The following is an 18,187-nucleotide window of genomic DNA, read 5'->3' on the forward strand; positions in this document are numbered from 1 at the left end:
GTGTTTTAATGAGTAAAGATTGAATCTGTGAATGAAAATAACTCAATAAAGGTACCTATCGTGTCACTAAACCTTTTTAATGTATAGAGATTGAATCTTTGAAAGAAAATGAGTGTTTTGATTTAAACTTATTCGAGTTCCCTTCGACATCCCGAAGAGTGTTTTAATGAGTAAGTATGAAATTTTTGAATGGAAATACCGCAATCAAGGTACCTATTATGTAACAAAACCATTGTTATGTATAAGGATTGAATCTCTGAAAGAAAATGAGAGTTTTGAGCTAAACTTATTCGAGATCCTTTTGACGTCACGAAGCGTATTTTAAAGAGTAAAGATTGAATCTTTGAATGAAAATTACTAAATAAAGGTTCCTATCATGTCACTAAACCTTTTTAATGTATAAAGATTGAATCTTTGGAAGAAAATGAAAGTTCTGAGTTAAACTTATTCGAGTTCCCTTCGACGTCCCAAAGAGTGTTTTAATGATTAAAGATTGAATCATTGAATGGAAAATACCTCAATTAAGGTACTTATTATGTCACTAGACCATTTTAATGTATAAAGATTAAATCTTTGAAAGAAAATGAGAGTTTTGAGTTAAACTTATTCGAGATCTCTTTGACGTCACGAAGAGTGTTTTAAAGTGTAAAGATTGAATCTTTGAATGAAAATAACTGAATAAAGGTACCTATCGTGTCACTTAACCTTTTTAATGTGTAAAGATTGAATCTTTAAGAGAATATGAAAGTTCTAAGTTAAACTTATTCGAGTTCCCTTCGACGTCTCGAAGAGTGTTTTAAAGAGTAAAGATTGAATCATTGAATGGAAATACTTCAATCAAGGTACTTATTATGTCACTAGACCATTTTAATGTATAAGGATTAAATCTTTGAAAGGAAATAAAAGTTTTGAGTTAAACATATTCGAGATCCCTTTGACGTCACGGAGAGTGTTTTGAAGAGTAAAGATTGAATCTTTGTATGAAACTAACTCAATAAAGGTACCTATCATGTCATTGAACCTTTTTAATATATAAAGATTGAATCTTTGACAGAAAATGAGAGTTCCGAGTTAAACTTATTCGAGTTCCCTTCGACGTCCCAAAGAGTGTTCTAATGAGTAAAGATTGAATCTTTGAATAGAAATACATCAATCTAGGTACCTATTATGTCACTAGACCATTTTAATATATAAAGATTAAATCTTTGAAAAAATATGAGAGTTTTGAGTTAAACTTATTCGAGATCCCTTTCACGTCACGAAAAGTGTTTTAATATGTAAAGATTAAATCTTTGAATGAAATTACCTCAGTCAAGGTACCTATCATGTCACTAGACCATTTTAATGTATAAAAGAGTGTTTTAACGAGTAAGGGTTGAGTCTTTGAATGAAAATACCTCAATAATGTACCTAATATGTCAGTAGACCTTTTTAGTGTATAAAGATTGAATTTTGAAAGAAAATCAGAGTTTTGAGCTAAACTTATTCGAGTTACCCATAAAGTCACGAAGAGTCATTTAATGAGTAAAGATTGAATCTTCACATGAAAATAACTCAATAAAGGTACCTATTATGTCACAAGACCATTTTAATGTATAAAGATTGAATCCTTAAAAGAAAATGAGAGTTTTGAGTTTAACTTATTCGAGTTCCCTTCGATATCCCGAATAGTGTTTTAATGAGTAAAAATTGAATCTTTGAATAGAAATGCCTCAATCAAGGTACCTATTATGTCACAAGACCATTTTAATGTATAAAGATTAAATGTTTGAAAGAAAATGAGAGTTTTGAGTTAAACATATTCAGGATCCCATTGACGCCCCGAAGAGTGTTTTAATGAGCAAAGATTGAATCTTCGAATGGAAATACCTGAATCAAGGTACCTATTATGTCACAAGACCATTTTAATGTATAAAGATTAAATCTTTGAAAGAAAATGAGAGTTCTGAGTTAAACTTATTCGAGATCCCTTTGGTGTCACCAAGAGTGCTTTAATGAGTAAAGATCGAATCTTTGAATGAAATTACCTCAATCAAGGTATCTATTATGTCACTAGACCATTTTAACGTATAAAGATTGAATCTCTGAAAGAAAATGAGAGTTCTGAGTTAAACTTATTCACGTTTCCTTGTACGTCCCGAAGAGTGTTTTAATGAGTAAAGATGTAATCTTTGAATAAGTATACCTCAATAATAAACCTATTATGTCACTAGATCTTTTTAGAGTATAAAGATTGAATCATTGAAAGAAAATCGGAGTTTTGAGTTAAACAGTTTTGAGTTACCCATGAAGTCACGAAGAGTCTTTTAACGAGTAAAGATTGAATCTTCGAATGAAAATATCTCAATAAAGGTACCAATTATGTCACTAAACAATTTTAATGTATAAAGATTGAATCTTTGAAAGAAAATGAGAGTTTTGAGCTAAATTTATTCGAGATCACTTTTACGTCACACGGAGTGTTTTAATGAGTAAAGATTGAATCTGTGAATGAAAATAACTCAATAAAGGTACCTGTCGTATCACTAAACCTTTTTAATGTATAGAGATTGAATCCTTGAAAGAAAATGAGTGTTTTGAGTTAAACTTATTCAAGTTCCCTTCGACATCCCGAAGAGTGTTTTAATGAGTAAGTATGAAATCTTTGAATGGAAATACCACAATCAAGGTACCTATTATGTAACAAGACCATTTTGATGTATAAAGATTGAATCTTTGAAAGAAAATGAGAGTTTTGAGCTAAACTTATTCGAGATCCCTTTGACGTCACAAAGCGTGTTTTAAAGAGTAAAGATTGAATCTTTGAATGAAAATTACTGAATAAAGGTTCCTATCATGTCACTAAACCTTTTTAATGTATAAAGATTGAATCTTTGGAAGAAAATGAAAATTCTGAGTCAAACTTATTCGAGTTCCCTTCGACGTCCCAAAGAGTGTTTTAATGATTAAAGATTGAATCTTTGAATGGAAAATACCTCAATCAAGGTACTTATTATGTCACTTGACCATTTTAATGTATAAAGATTAAATCTTTGAAAGAAAATGAGAGTTTTGAGTTAAACTTATTCGAGACCTCTTTGACGTCACGAAGAGTGTTTTAAAGTGTAAAGATTGAATCTTTGAGTGAAAATAACTGAATAAAGGTACCTATCGTGTCACTTAACCTTTTTAATGTGTAAAGATTGAATCTTTAAAAGAATATGAAAGTTTCGAGTTAAACTTATTCGAGTTCCCTTCGACGTCTCGAAGAGTGTTTTAAAGAGTAAAGATTGAATCATTGAATGGAAATACCTCAATCAAGGTACCTATTATGTCACTAGACCATTTTAATGTATAAGGATTAAATCTTTGAAAGGAAATAAAAGTTTTGAGTTAAACTTATTCGAGATCCCTTTGACGTCACGGAGAGTGTTTTGAAGAGTAAAGATTGAATCTTTGAATGAAACTAACTCAATAAAGGTACCTATCATGTCATTGAAACTTTTTAATATATAAAGATTGAATCTTTGAAAGAAAATGAGAGTTCCAAGTTAAACTGATTCGAGTTCCCTTCGACGTCCCAAAGAGTGTTTTAATGAGTAAAGATTGAATCTTTGAATAGAAATACATCAATCTAGGTACCTATTATGTCACTGGACCATTTTATTATATAAAGATTAAATCTTTGAAAAAAATGAGAGTTTTGAGTTAAACATATTCGAGATCCCTTTCACGTCACGAAGAAGTGTTTTAATAAGCAAAGATTAAATCTTTGAGTAAAATTACATCAATCAAGGTACCTATCATGTCACTAGACCATTTTAACGTATAAATGAGTGTTTTAATGAGTAAGGGTTGAGTCTTTGAATGAAAATACCTCAATAATGTACCTAATATGTCAGTAGACCTTTTTAGTGTATAAAGATTGAATCTTTGAAAGAAAATCAGAGTTTTGAGCTAAACTTATTCGAGTTACCCATGAAGTCACGATGAGTCATTTAATGAGTAAAGATTGAATCTTCACATGAAAATAACTCAATAAAGGTACCTATTATGTCACAAAACCATTTTAATATATAAAGATTGAATCTTTCAAAGAAAATAAGAGTTTTGAGTTAAACTTATTCGAGTTCCCTTCGATGTCCCGAATAGTGTTTTAATGAGTAAAAACTGAATCTTTGAATAGAAATGCCTCAATCAAGGTACCTATTATGTCACAAGACCATTTTAATGTATAAAGATTAAATCTTTGAAAGAAAATGAGAGTTTTGAGTTAAACATATTCAGGATCCCATCGAAGTCCCGAAGAGCGTTTTAATGAGCAAAGATTGAATCTTCGAATGGAAATACCTCAATCAAGGTACCTATTATGTCACAAGACCATTTTAATGTATAAAGATTAAATCTTTGAAAGAAAATGAGAGTTTTGAGTTAAACTTATTCGAGATCCCTTTGGCGTCACGAAGAGTGCTTTAATGAGTAAAGATCGAATCTTTAAATAAATTACTTCAATCACGGTATCTATTATATCACTAGACCATTTTGACGTATAAAGATTGAATCTCTGAAAGAAAATGAGAGTTCTGAGTTAAACTTATTCAAGTTCCCTTTTACGTCCCGAAGAGTGTTTTAATGAGTAAAGATTTAATCTTTGAATGAGAATACCTCAATAATAAACCTATTATGTCACTAGACCTTTTTAGAGTATAAAGATTGAATCATTGAAAGAAAATCAGAGTTTTGAGCTAAACAGTTTTGAGTTACCCATGAAGTCACGAAGAGTCTTTTAACGAGTAAAGATTGAATCTTCGGATGAAAATAACTCAATAAAGGTACCAATTATGTCACTAAACAATTTTAATGTATAAAGATTGAATCTTTGAAAGAAAATGAGAGTTTTGAATTAAATTTATTCGAGATCACTTTTACGTCACACAGAGTGTTTTAATGAGTAAAGATTAAATCTGTGAATGAAAATAACTCAATAAAGGTACCTATCATGTCACTAAACCTTTTTAATGCATAGAGATTGAATCTTTGAAAGAAAATGAGTGTTTTGAGTTAAACTTATTCGAGTTCCCTTCGACATCCCGAAGAGCGTTTTAATGAGTAAGTATGAAATCTTTGAATGGAAATACCGCAATCAAGGTACCTATTATGTAACAAGACCATTTTGATGTATAAAGATTGAATCTTTGAAACAAAATGAGAGTTTTGAGCTAAACTTATTCGAGATCCCTTTGACGTCACGAAGCGTATTTTAAAGAGTAAAGATTGAATCTTTGAATGAAAATTACCGAATAAAGGTACCTATCGTGTCACTTAACCTTTTTAATGTGTAAAGATTGAATCTTTAAAAGAATAAGAAAGTTCTGAGTTAAACTTATTCGAGTTCTCTTCGACATCTCGAAGAGTGTTTTAAAGAGTAAAGATTGAATCATTGAATGGAAATACCTCAATCAAGGTACTTATTATGTCAATAGACCATTTTAATGTCTAAGGATTAAATCTTTGAAAGGAAATAAAAGTTCTGAGTTAAACTTATTCGAAATCCCTTTGACGTCACGGAGAGTGTTTTGAAGAGTAAAGATTGAATCTTTGAATGAAACTAACTCAATAAAGGTACCTATCATGTCATTGAACCTTTTTAATATATAAAGATTGAATCTTTGACAGAAAATGAGAGTTCCGAGTTAAACTTATTCGAATTCCCTTCGACGTCCCAAAGAGTGTTCTAATGAGTAAAGATTGAATCTTTGAGTAGAAATACATCAATCTAGGTACCTATGATGTCACTAGACCATTTTAATATATAAAGATTAAATCTTTGAAAAAATATGAGAGTTTTGAGTTAAACTTATTCGAGATCCCTTTCACGTCACGAAGAGTGTTTTAATATGTAAAGATTAAATCTTTGAATGAAATTACCTCAGTCAAGGTACCTATCATGTCACTAGACCATTTTAACGTATAAAAGAGTGTTTTAATGAGTAAGGGTTGAGTCTTTGAATGAAAATACCTCAATAATGTACCTAATATGTCAGTAGACCTTTTTAGTGTATAAAGATTGAATCTTTGAAAGAAAATCAGAGTTTTGAGCTAAACTTATTCGAGTTACCCATGAAGTCACGAAGAGTCATTTAATGAGTAAAGATTGAATCTTCACATGAAAATAACTCAATAAAGGTACCTATTATGTCACAAAACCATTTTAATGTATAAAGATTGAATCTTTAAAAGAAAATAAGAGTTTTGAGTTAAACTTATTCGCGTTCCCTTCGATGTCCCGAATAGTGTTTTAACGAGTAAAAATTGTATCTCTGAATAGAAATGCCTCAATCAAGGTACCTATTATGTTACAAGACCATTTTAATGTATAAAGATTAAATCTTTGAAAGAAAATGAGAGTTTTGAGTTAAACATATTCAGGATCCCATCGACGTCCCGAAGAGCGTTTTAATGAGTAAAGATTGAATCTTCGAATGGAAATACCTCAATCAAGGTGCCTATTATGTTACAAGACCATTTTAATGTATAAAGATTAAATCTTTGAAAGAAAATGAGAATTTTGAGTTAAACTTATTCGAGATCCCTTTGGCGTCACGAAGAGTGCTTTAATGAGTAAAGATCGAATCTTTGAATGAAATTACCTCAATCAAGGTATCTATTATGTCACTAGACCATTTTAACGTATAAAGATTGAATCTCTGAAAGAAAATGAGAGTTCTGAGTTAAACTTATTCAAGTTCCCTTGTACATCCCGAAGAGTGTTTTAATGAGTAAAGATTTAATCTTTGGATGAGAATACCTCAATAATAAACCTGTTATGTCACTAGACCTTTTTAGAGTATAAAGATTGAATCATTGAAAGAAAATCAGAGTTTTGAGCCAAACAGTTTTGAGTTACCAATGAAGTCACGAAGAGTCTTTTAACGAGTAAAGATTGAATCTTCGAATGAAAATAACTCAATAAAGGTACCAATTTTGTCACTAAACAATTTTAATGTATAAAGATTGAATCTTTGAAAGAAAATAAGAGTTTTGAGCTAAATTTATTCAAGATCACTTTTACATCACACAGCGTGTTTTAATGAGTAAAGATTGAATCTGTGAATGAAAATAACTCAATAAAGGTACCTGTCGTGTCACTAAACCTTTTTAATGTATAGAGATTGAATCTTTGAAAGAAAATGAGTGTTTTGAGTTAAACTTATTCGAGTTCCCTTCGACATCCCGAAGAGTGTTTTAATGAGTAAGTATGAAATCTTTGAATGGAAATACCGCAATCAAGGTACCTATTATGTAACAAGACCCTTTTGATGTATTAAGATTGAATCTTTGAAAGAAAATGAGAGTTTTGAGCTAAACTTATTCGAGATCACTTTGACGTCACGAAGCGTGTTTTAAAGAGTAAAGATTGAATCTTTGAATGAAAATTACTGAATAAAGGTTCCTATCATGTCACTAAACCTTTTTAATGTATAAAGATTGAATCTTTGGAAGAAAATGAAAGTTCTGAGTTAAACTTATTCGAGTTTCCTTCGACGTCCCGAAGAGTGTTTTAATGATTAAAGATTGAATCATTGAATGGAATAACCTCAATCAAGGTACTAATTATGTCACTAGACCATTTTAATGTATAAAGATTAAATCTTTGAAAGAAAATGAGAGTTTTGAGTTAAACTTATTCGAGATCTCTCTGACGTTTCAAAGAGTGTTTTAAAGTGTAAAGATTGAATCTTTGAATGAAAATAACTGAATAAAGGTACCTATCGTGTCACTTAACCTTTTTAATGTGTAAAGATTGAATCTTTAAAAGAATATGAAAGTTCTGAGTTAAACTTATTCGAGTTCCCTTCGACGTCTCGTAGAGTGTTTTAAAGAGTAAAGATTGAATCATTGAATGGAAATACCTCAATCGAGGTACTTATTATGTCACTAAACCATTTTAATGTATAAGGATTAAATCTTTTAAAGGAAATAAAAGTTTTGAGTTAAACTTATTCGAGATCCCTTTGACGTCACGGCGAGTGTTTTGAAGAGTAAAGATTGAATCTTTGAATGAAACTAACTCAATAAAGGTACCTATCATGTCATTAAACCTTTTTAAAATATAAAGATTGAATCTTTGAAAGAAAATGAGAGTTCTGAGTTAAACTTATTCGAGTTCCCTTCGAAGTCCCAAAGAGTGTTTTAATGAGTAAAGATTGAATCTTTGAATAGAAATATATCAATCTAGGTACCTATTATGTCACTAGACCATTTTAATGCATAAATATTAAATCTCTTAAAAAAAAATGAGAGTTTTGAGTTAAACTTATTCGAGATCCCTTTCATGTCACGAAGAGTGTCTTAATAAGTAATGATTAAATCTTTGAATGAAATTACCTCAATCAAGGTACCTATCATGTCCCTAGACCATTTTAACGTATAAAAGAGTGTTTTAATGAGTAAGGGTTGAGTCTTTGAATGAAAATACCTCAGTAATGTACCTAATATGTCAGTAGACCTTTTTAGTGTATAAAGATTGAATCTTTGAAAGAAAATCAGAGTTTTGAGCTAAACTTTTTCGAGTTACCCAAGAAGTCACGAAGAGTCTTTTAATGAGTAAAGATTGAATCTTCACATTAAAATAACTCAATAAGGGTACCTATTATGTCACTAATCCATTTTAATGTATAAAGATTGAATCTTTGAAAGAAAATGAGAGTTTTGAGTTAAACTTATTCGAGTTCCCTTCGATGTCCCGAAGAGTGTTTTAAAGAGTAAAAATTGAATCTTTGAATAGAAATGCCTCAATCAAGGTACCTATTTTGTCACAAGACCATTTTAATGTATAACGATTAAATCTTTGAAAGAAAATGAGAGTTTTGAGTCAAACATATTAAGGATCCCATCGACGTCCCGAAGAGTGTTTTAATGAGTAAAGATTGAATCTTCGAATGGAAATACCTCAGTCAAGGTATCTATTATGTCACAAGACCATTTTAATGTATAAAGATTAAATCTTTGAAAGAAAATGAAAGTTTTGAGTTAAAGTTATTCGAGATCCCTTTGGCGTCACGAAGAGTGCTTTAATGAGTAAAGATCGAATCTTTGAATGAAATTACGTCAATTAAGGTATCTATTATGTCATTAGACCATTTTAACGTATAAAGATTGAATCTCTGAAAGAAAATGAGAGTTCTGAGTTAAACTTATTCAAGTTCCCTTGTACGTCCCGTAGAGTGTTTTAATGAGTAACGATTTATTCTTTGAATGAGAATACCTCAATAATAAACCTATTATGTCACTAGACCTTTTTAGAGTATAAAGATTGAATCATTGAAAGAAAATCAGAGTTTTGAGCTGAACAGTTTTGAGTTACCCATGAAGTCACGAAGAGTCTTTTAACTCAATAAAGGTACCAATTATGTCACTAAACAATTTTAATGTATAAAGATTGAATCTTTGAAAGAAAATGAGAGTTTTAAATTAAATTTATTCGAGATCACTTTTACGTCACACAGAGTGTTTTAATGAGTAAAGATTGAATTTGTGAATGAAAATAACTCAATAAAGGTACCTATCGTGTCACTAAACCTTTTTAATGTATAGAGATTGAATCTTTGAAAGAAAATTAGTATTTTGAGTTAAACTTATTCGAGTTCCCTTCGACATCCCGAAGAGTGTTTTAATGAGTAAGTATGAAATCTTTGAATGGAAATACCGCAATCAAGGTACCTATTATGTAACAAGACCATTTTGATGTATAAAGATTGAATCTTTGAAACAAAATGAGAGTTTTGAGCTAAACTTATTCGAGATCCCTTTGACGTCACGAAGCGTGTTTTAAAGAGTAAAGATTGAATCTTTGAATGAAAATTACTGAATAAAGGTTCCTATCATGTCACTAAACCTTTTTAATGTATAAAGATTGAATCTTTGGAAGAAAATGAAAGTTCTGAGTTAAACTTATTCGAGTTTCCTTCGGCGTCCCGAAGAGTGTTTTAATGATTAAAGATTGAATCATTGAATGGAAAATACCTCAATCAAGGTACTTATTATGTCACTAGACCATTTTAATGTATAAAGATTAAATCTTTGAAAGAAAATGAGAATTTTGAGTTAAACTTATTCGAGATCTCTCTGACGTTACGAAGACTGTTTTAAAGGGCAAAGATTGAATCTTTGAATGAAAATAACTGAATAAAGGTACCTATCATGGCACTTAACCTTTTTAATGTGTAAAGATTGAATCTTTAAAGGAATATGAAAGTTCTGAGTTAAACTTATTCGAGTTCCCTTCGACGTCTCGAAGAGTGTTTTAAAGAGTAAAGATTGAATCATTGAATGGAAATACCTCAATCGAGGTACTTATTATGTCACTAGACCATTTTAATGTATAAGGATTAAATCTTTGAAAGGAAATAAAAGTTTTGAGTTAAACTTATTCGAGATCCCTTTGACGTCACGGAGTGTGTTTTGAAGAGTAAAGATTGAATCTTTGAATGAAACTAACTCAATAATGGTACCTATCATGTCAATAGACCATTTTAACGTATAAAAGAGTGTTTTAATGAGTAAGGGTTGAGTCTTTGAATGAAAATACCTCAATAATGTACCTAATATCTTAGTAGACCTTTTTAGTGTATAAAGATTGAATCTTTGAAAGAAAATCAGAGTTTTGAGCTAAACTTTTTCGAGTTACCCATGAAGTCACGAAAAGTCTTTTAATGAGTAAAGATTGAATCTTCACATGAAAATAACTCAATAAAGGTACCTATTATGTCACTAAACCATTTTAATGTATAAAGATTGAATCTTTGAAAGAAAATGAGAGTTTTGAGTTAAACTTATTCGAGTTCCCTTCGATGTCCCGAAGAGTGTTTTAATGAGTAAAAATTGAATCTTTGAATAGAAATGCCTCAATCAAGTTACCTATTATGTCACAAGACCATTTTAATGTATAACGATTAAATCTTTGAAAGAAAATGAGAGTTTTGAGTCAAACATATTAAGGATCCCATCGACGTCCCGAAGAGTGTTTTAATGAGTAAAGATTGAATCTTCGAATGGAAATACCTCAGTCAAGGTATCTATTATGTCACAAGACCATTTTAATGTATAAAGATTAAATCTTTGAAAGAAAATGAAAGTTTTGAGTTAAAGTTATTCGAGATCCCTTTGGCGTCACGAAGAGTGCTTTAATGAGTAAAGATCGAATCTTTGAATGAAATTACGTCAATTAAGGTATCTATTATGTCATTAGACCATTTTAACGTATAAAGATTGAATCTCTGAAAGAAAATGAGAGTTCTGAGTTAAACTTATTCAAGTTCCCTTGTACGTCCCGTAGAGTGTTTTAATGAGTAACGATTTATTCTTTGAATGAGAATACCTCAATAATAAACCTATTATGTCACTAGACCTTTTTAGAGTATAAAGATTGAATCATTGAAAGAAAATCAGAGTTTTGAGCTGAACAGTTTTGAGTTACCCATGAAGTCACGAAGAGTCTTTTAACTCAATAAAGGTACCAATTATGTCACTAAACAATTTTAATGTATAAAGATTGAATCTTTGAAAGAAAATGAGAGTTTTAAATTAAATTTATTCGAGATCACTTTTACGTCACACAGAGTGTTTTAATGAGTAAAGATTGAATTTGTGAATGAAAATAACTCAATAAAGGTACCTATCGTGTCACTAAACCTTTTTAATGTATAGAGATTGAATCTTTGAAAGAAAATTAGTATTTTGAGTTAAACTTATTCGAGTTCCCTTCGACATCCCGAAGAGTGTTTTAATGAGTAAGTATGAAATCTTTGAATGGAAATACCGCAATCAAGGTACCTATTATGTAACAAGACCATTTTGATGTTTAAAGATTGAATCTTTGAAACAAAATGAGAGTTTTGAGCTAAACTTATTCGAGATCCCTTTGACGTCACGAAGCGTGTTTTAAAGAGTAAAGATTGAATCTTTGAATGAAAATTACTGAATAAAGGTTCCTATCATGTCACTAAACCTTTTTAATGTATAAAGATTGAATCTTTGGAAGAAAATGAAAGTTCTGAGTTAAACTTATTCGAGTTTCCTTCGGCGTCCCGAAGAGTGTTTTAATGATTAAAGATTGAATCATTGAATGGAAAATACCTCAATCAAGGTACTTATTATGTCACTAGACCATTTTAATGTATAAAGATTAAATCTTTGAAAGAAAATGAGAATTTTGAGTTAAACTTATTCGAGATCTCTCTGACGTTACGAAGACTGTTTTAAAGGGCAAAGATTGAATCTTTGAATGAAAATAACTGAATAAAGGTACCTATCATGGCACTTAACCTTTTTAATGTGTAAAGATTGAATCTTTAAAGGAATATGAAAGTTCTGAGTTAAACTTATTCGAGTTCCCTTCGACGTCTCGAAGAGTGTTTTAAAGAGTAAAGATTGAATCATTGAATGGAAATACCTCAATCGAGGTACTTATTATGTCACTAGACCATTTTAATGTATAAGGATTAAATCTTTGAAAGGAAATAAAAGTTTTGAGTTAAACTTATTCGAGATCCCTTTGACGTCACGGAGTGTGTTTTGAAGAGTAAAGATTGAATCTTTGAATGAAACTAACTCAATAATGGTACCTATCATGTCAATAGACCATTTTAACGTATAAAAGAGTGTTTTAATGAGTAAGGGTTGAGTCTTTGAATGAAAATACCTCAATAATGTACCTAATATCTTAGTAGACCTTTTTAGTGTATAAAGATTGAATCTTTGAAAGAAAATCAGAGTTTTGAGCTAAACTTTTTCGAGTTACCCATGAAGTCACGAAAAGTCTTTTAATGAGTAAAGATTGAATCTTCACATGAAAATAACTCAATAAAGGTACCTATTATGTCACTAAACCATTTTAATGTATAAAGATTGAATCTTTGAAAGAAAATGAGAGTTTTGAGTTAAACTTATTCGAGTTCCCTTCGATGTCCCGAAGAGTGTTTTAATGAGTAAAAATTGAATCTTTGAATAGAAATGCCTCAATCAAGTTACCTATTATGTCACAAGACCATTTTAATGTATAACGATTAAATCTTTGAAAGAAAATGAGAGTTTTGAGTCAAACATATTAAGGATCCCATCGACGTCCCGAAGAGTGTTTTAATGAGTAAAGATTGAATCTTCGAATGGAAATACCTCAATCAAGGTACCTATTATGTCACAAGACCATTTTAATGTATAAAGATTAAATCTTTGAAAGAAAATGAGAGTTTTGAGTTAAAGTTATTCGAGATTCCTTTGGCGTCACGAAGAGTGCTTTAATGAGTAAAGATCGAATCTTTGAATGAAATTACGTCGATCAAGGTATCTATTATGTCACTAGACCATTTTAACGTATAAAGATTGAATCTCTGAAAGAAAATGAGAGTTCTGAGTTAAACTTATTCAAGTTCACTTGTACGTTCCGTAGAGTGTTTTAATGAGTAAAGATTTATTCTTTGAATGAGAATACCTCAATAATAAACCTATTATGTCACTAGACCTTTTTTGAGTATAAAGATTGAATCATTGAAAGAAAATCAGAGTTTTGAACTGAACAGTTTTGAGTTACCCATGAAGTCACGAAGAGTCTTTTAACGAGTAAAGATTGAATCTTCGAATGAAAATAACTCAATAAAGGTACCAATTATGTTACTAAACAATTTTAATTTATAAAGATTGAATCTTTGAAAGAAAATGAGAGTTTTGAGTTCAATTTATTCGAGATCACTTTTACGCCACACAGAGTGTTTTAATGAGTAAAGATTGAATCTGTGAATGAAAATAACTCAATAAAGGTACCTATCGTGTCACTAAAACTTTTTAATGTATAGAGATTGAATCTTTGAAAGAAAATGAGTGTTTTGAGTTAAATTTATTCGAGTTCCTTTCGACATCCCGAAGAGTGTTTTAAAGAGTAAGTATGAAATCTTTGAATGGAAATACCGCAATCAAGGTACCTATTATGTAAAAAAGACCATTTTGATGTATAAAGATTGAATCTTTGAAAGAAAATGAGAGTTTTGAGCTAAACTTATTCGAGATCCCATTGACGTCACGAAGCGTGTTTTAAAGAGCAAAGATTGAATCTTTGAATGAAAATTACTGAATAAAGGTTCCTATCATGTCACTAAACCTTTTTAATGTATAAAGATTGAATCTTTGAAAAAAAATGAAAGTTCTGAGTTAAACTTATTCGAGTTCCCTTCGACGTCCCGAAGAGTGTTTTAATGATTAAAGATTAAATCATTGAATGGAAAATACCTCAATCAAGGTACTTATTATGTCACTAGACCATTTTAATGTATAAGGCTTAAATCTTTCAAAGGAAATAAAAGTTTTGAGTTAAACTTATTCGAGTTCCCTTTGACGTCACGGGGAGTGTTTTGAAGAGTAAAGATTGAATCTTTGAATGAAACTAACTCAATAAAGGTACCTATCATGTCATTAAACCTTTTTAATATATAAAGATTGAATCTTTGAAAGAAAATGAGAGTTCCGAGTTAAACTTATTCGAGTTCCCTTCAACATCCCAAAGAGTGTTTTAATGAGTAAAGATTGAATCTTTGAATAGAAATACATCAATCTAGGTACCTATTATGTCACTAGACCATTTTAATGTATAAAGATTAAATCTTTGAAAAAAAAATGAGAGTTTTGAGTTAAACTTATTCGAGATCCCTTTCACATCACGAAGAGTGTTTTAATAAGTAAAGATTAAATCTTTGAATCAAATTACCTCAATCAAGGTACCTATCATGTCACTAGACCATTTTAACGTATAAAAGAGTGTTTTAATGAGTAAGGTTTGAGTCTTTGAATGAAAATACCTCAATAATGTACCTAATATGTCAATAGACCTTTTTAGTGTATAAAGATTGAATTTTTGAAAGAAAATCAGAGTTTTGAGCTAAACTTATTCGAGTTACCCATGAAGTCACGAAGAGTCTTTTAATGAGTAAAGATGGAATCTTCACATGAAAATAACTCAATAAAGGTACATATTATGTCACTAAACCATTTTAATGTATAAGGATTGAATCTTTGAAAGAAAATGAGAGTTTTGAGTTTAACTTATTCGAGTTCCCTTCGATGTCCCGAAGAGGGTTTTAATGAGTAAAAATTGAATCTTTGAATAGAAATGCCTCAATCAAGGTACCTATTATATCACAAGACCATTTTAATGTATAAAGATTAAATCTTTGAAAGAAAATGAGGGTTTTGAGTTAAACATATTAAGGATCCCATCGACGTCCCGAAGAGTGTTTTAATTTGTAAGGATGGAATCTTCGAATGGAAATACTTCAATCAAGGTACCTATTATGTCACAAGACCATTTTAATGTATAAAGATTAAATCTTTGAAAGAAAATGAGAGTTTTGAGTTAAAGTTATTCGAGATTCCTTTGGCGTCACGAAGAGTGCTTTAATGAGTAAAGATCGAATCTTTGAATGAAATTACGTCGATCAAGGTATCTATTATGTCACTAGACCATTTTAACGTATAAAGATTGAATCTCTGAAAGAAAATGAGAGTTCTGAGTTAAACTTATTCAAGTTCACTTGTACGTTCCGTAGAGTGTTTTAATGAGTAAAGATTTATTCTTTGAATGAGAATACCTCAATAATAAACCTATTATGTCACTAGACCTTTTTTGAGTATAAAGATTGAATCATTGAAAGAAAATTAGAGTTTTGAACTGAACAGTTTTGAGTTACCCATGAAGTCACGAAGAGTCTTTTAACGAGAAAAGATTGAATCTTCGAATGAAAATAACTCAATAAAGGTACCAATTATGTCACTAAACAATTTTAATTTATAAAGATTGAATCTTTGAAAGAAAATGAGAGTTTTGAGTTAAATTTATTCGAGATCACTTTTACGTCACACAGAGTGTTTTAATGAGTAAAGATTGAATCTGTGAATGAAAATAACTCAATGAAGGTACCTATCGTGTCACTAAAACTTTTTAATGTATAGAGATTGAATCTTTGAAAGAAAATGAGTGTTTTGAGTGTTTTGAGTTCCTTTCGACATCCCGAAGAGTGTTTTAATGAGTAAGTATGAAATCTTTGAATGGAAATACCGCAATCAAGGTACCTATTATGTAAAAAAGACGATTTTGATGTATAAAGATTGAATCTTTGAAAGAAAATGAGAGTTTTGAGCTAAACTTATTCGAGATCCCATTGACGTCACGAAGCGTGTTTTAAAGAGCAAAGATTGAATCTTTGAATGAAAATTACTGAATAAAGGTTCCTATCATGTCACTAAACCTTTTTAATGTATAAAGATTGAATCTTTGGAAGAAAATGAAAGTTCTGAGTTAAACTTATTCGAGTTTCCTTCGGCATCCCGAAGAGTGTTTTAATGATTAAAGATTGAATCATTGAATGGAAAATACCTCAATCAAGGTATTTATTATGTCACTAGACCATTTTAATGTATAAAGATTAAATCTTTGAAAGAAAATGAGAATTTTGAGTTAAACTTATTCGAGATCTCTCTGACGTTACGAAGAGTGTTTTAAAGGGCAAAGATTGAATCTTTGAATGAAAATAACTGAATAAAGGTACCTATCATGGCACTTAACCTTTTTAATGTGTAAAGATTGAATCTTTAAAGGAATATGAAAGTTCTGAGTTAAACTTATTCGAGTTCCCTTCGACGTCTCGAAGAGTGTTTTAAAGAGTAAAGATTGAATCATTGAATGGAAATACCTCAATCGAGGTACTTATTATGTCACTAGACCATTTTAATGTAGAAGGATTAAATCTTTGAAAGGAAATAAAAGTTTTGAGTTAAACTTATTCGAGATCCCTTTGACGTCACGGAGTGTGTTTTGAAGAGTAAAGATTGAATCTTTGAATGAAACTAACTCAATAAAGGTACCTATCATGTCAATAGACCATTTTAACGTATAAAAGAGTGTTTTAATGAGTAAGGGTTGAGTCTTTGAATGAAAATACCTCAATAATGTACCTAATATCTTAGTAGACCTTTTTAGTGTATAAAGATTGAATCTTTGAAAGAAAATCAGAGTTTTGAGCTAAACTTTTTCGAGTTACCCATGAAGTCACGAAAAGTCTTTTAATGAGTAAAGATTGAATCTTCACATGAAAATAACTCAATAAAGGTACCTATTATGTCACTAAACCATTTTAATGTATAAAGATTGAATCTTTGAAAGAAAATGAGAGTTTTGAGTTAAACTTATTCGAGTTCCCTTCGATGTCCCGAAGAGTGTTTTAATGAGTAAAAATTGAATCTTTGAATAGAAATGCCTCAATCAAGGTACCTATTATGTCACAAGACCATTTTAATGTATAACAATTAAATCTTTGAAAGAAAATGAGAGTTTTGAGTCAAACATATTAAGGATCCCATCGACGTCCCGAAGAGTGTTTTAATGAGTAAAGATTGAATCTTCGAATGGAAATACCTCAATCAAGGTACCTATTATGTCACAAGACCATTTTAATGTATAAAGATTAAATCTTTGAAAGAAAATGAGAGTTTTGAGTTAAAGTTATTCGAGATTCCTTTGGCGTCACGAAGAGTGCTTTAATGAGTAAAGATCGAATCTTTGAATGAAATTACGTCGATCAAGGTATCTATTATGTCACTAGACCATTTTAACGTATAAAGATTGAATCTCTGAAAGAAAATGAGAGTTCTGAGTTAAACTTATTCAAGTTCACTTGTACGTTCCGTAGAGTGTTTTAATGAGTAAAGATTTATTCTTTGAATGAGAATACCTCAATAATAAACCTATTATGTCACTAGACCTTTTTTGAGTATAAAGATTGAATCATTGAAAGAAAATCAGAGTTTTGAACTGAACAGTTTTGAGTTACCCATGAAGTCACGAAGAGTCTTTTAACGAGTAAAGATTGAATCTTCGAATGAAAATAACTCAATAAAGGTACCAATTATGTTACTAAACAATTTTAATTTATAAAGATTGAATCTTTGAAAGAAAATGAGAGTTTTGAGTTCAATTTATTCGAGATCACTTTTACGCCACACAGAGTGTTTTAATGAGTAAAGATTGAATCTGTGAATGAAAATAACTCAATAAAGGTACCTATCGTGTCACTAAAACTTTTTAATGTATAGAGATTGAATCTTTGAAAGAAAATGAGTGTTTTGAGTTAAATTTATTCGAGTTCCTTTCGACATCCCGAAG

Source organism: Cornus florida, unplaced genomic scaffold (genome assembly GCF_030987335.1).
Source record: "Cornus florida cultivar Cherokee Brave unplaced genomic scaffold, ASM3098733v1 CherokeeBrave_3.0.0_Hap2_Chr05, whole genome shotgun sequence".
Lineage (NCBI taxonomy): Eukaryota > Viridiplantae > Streptophyta > Magnoliopsida > Cornales > Cornaceae > Cornus > Cornus florida.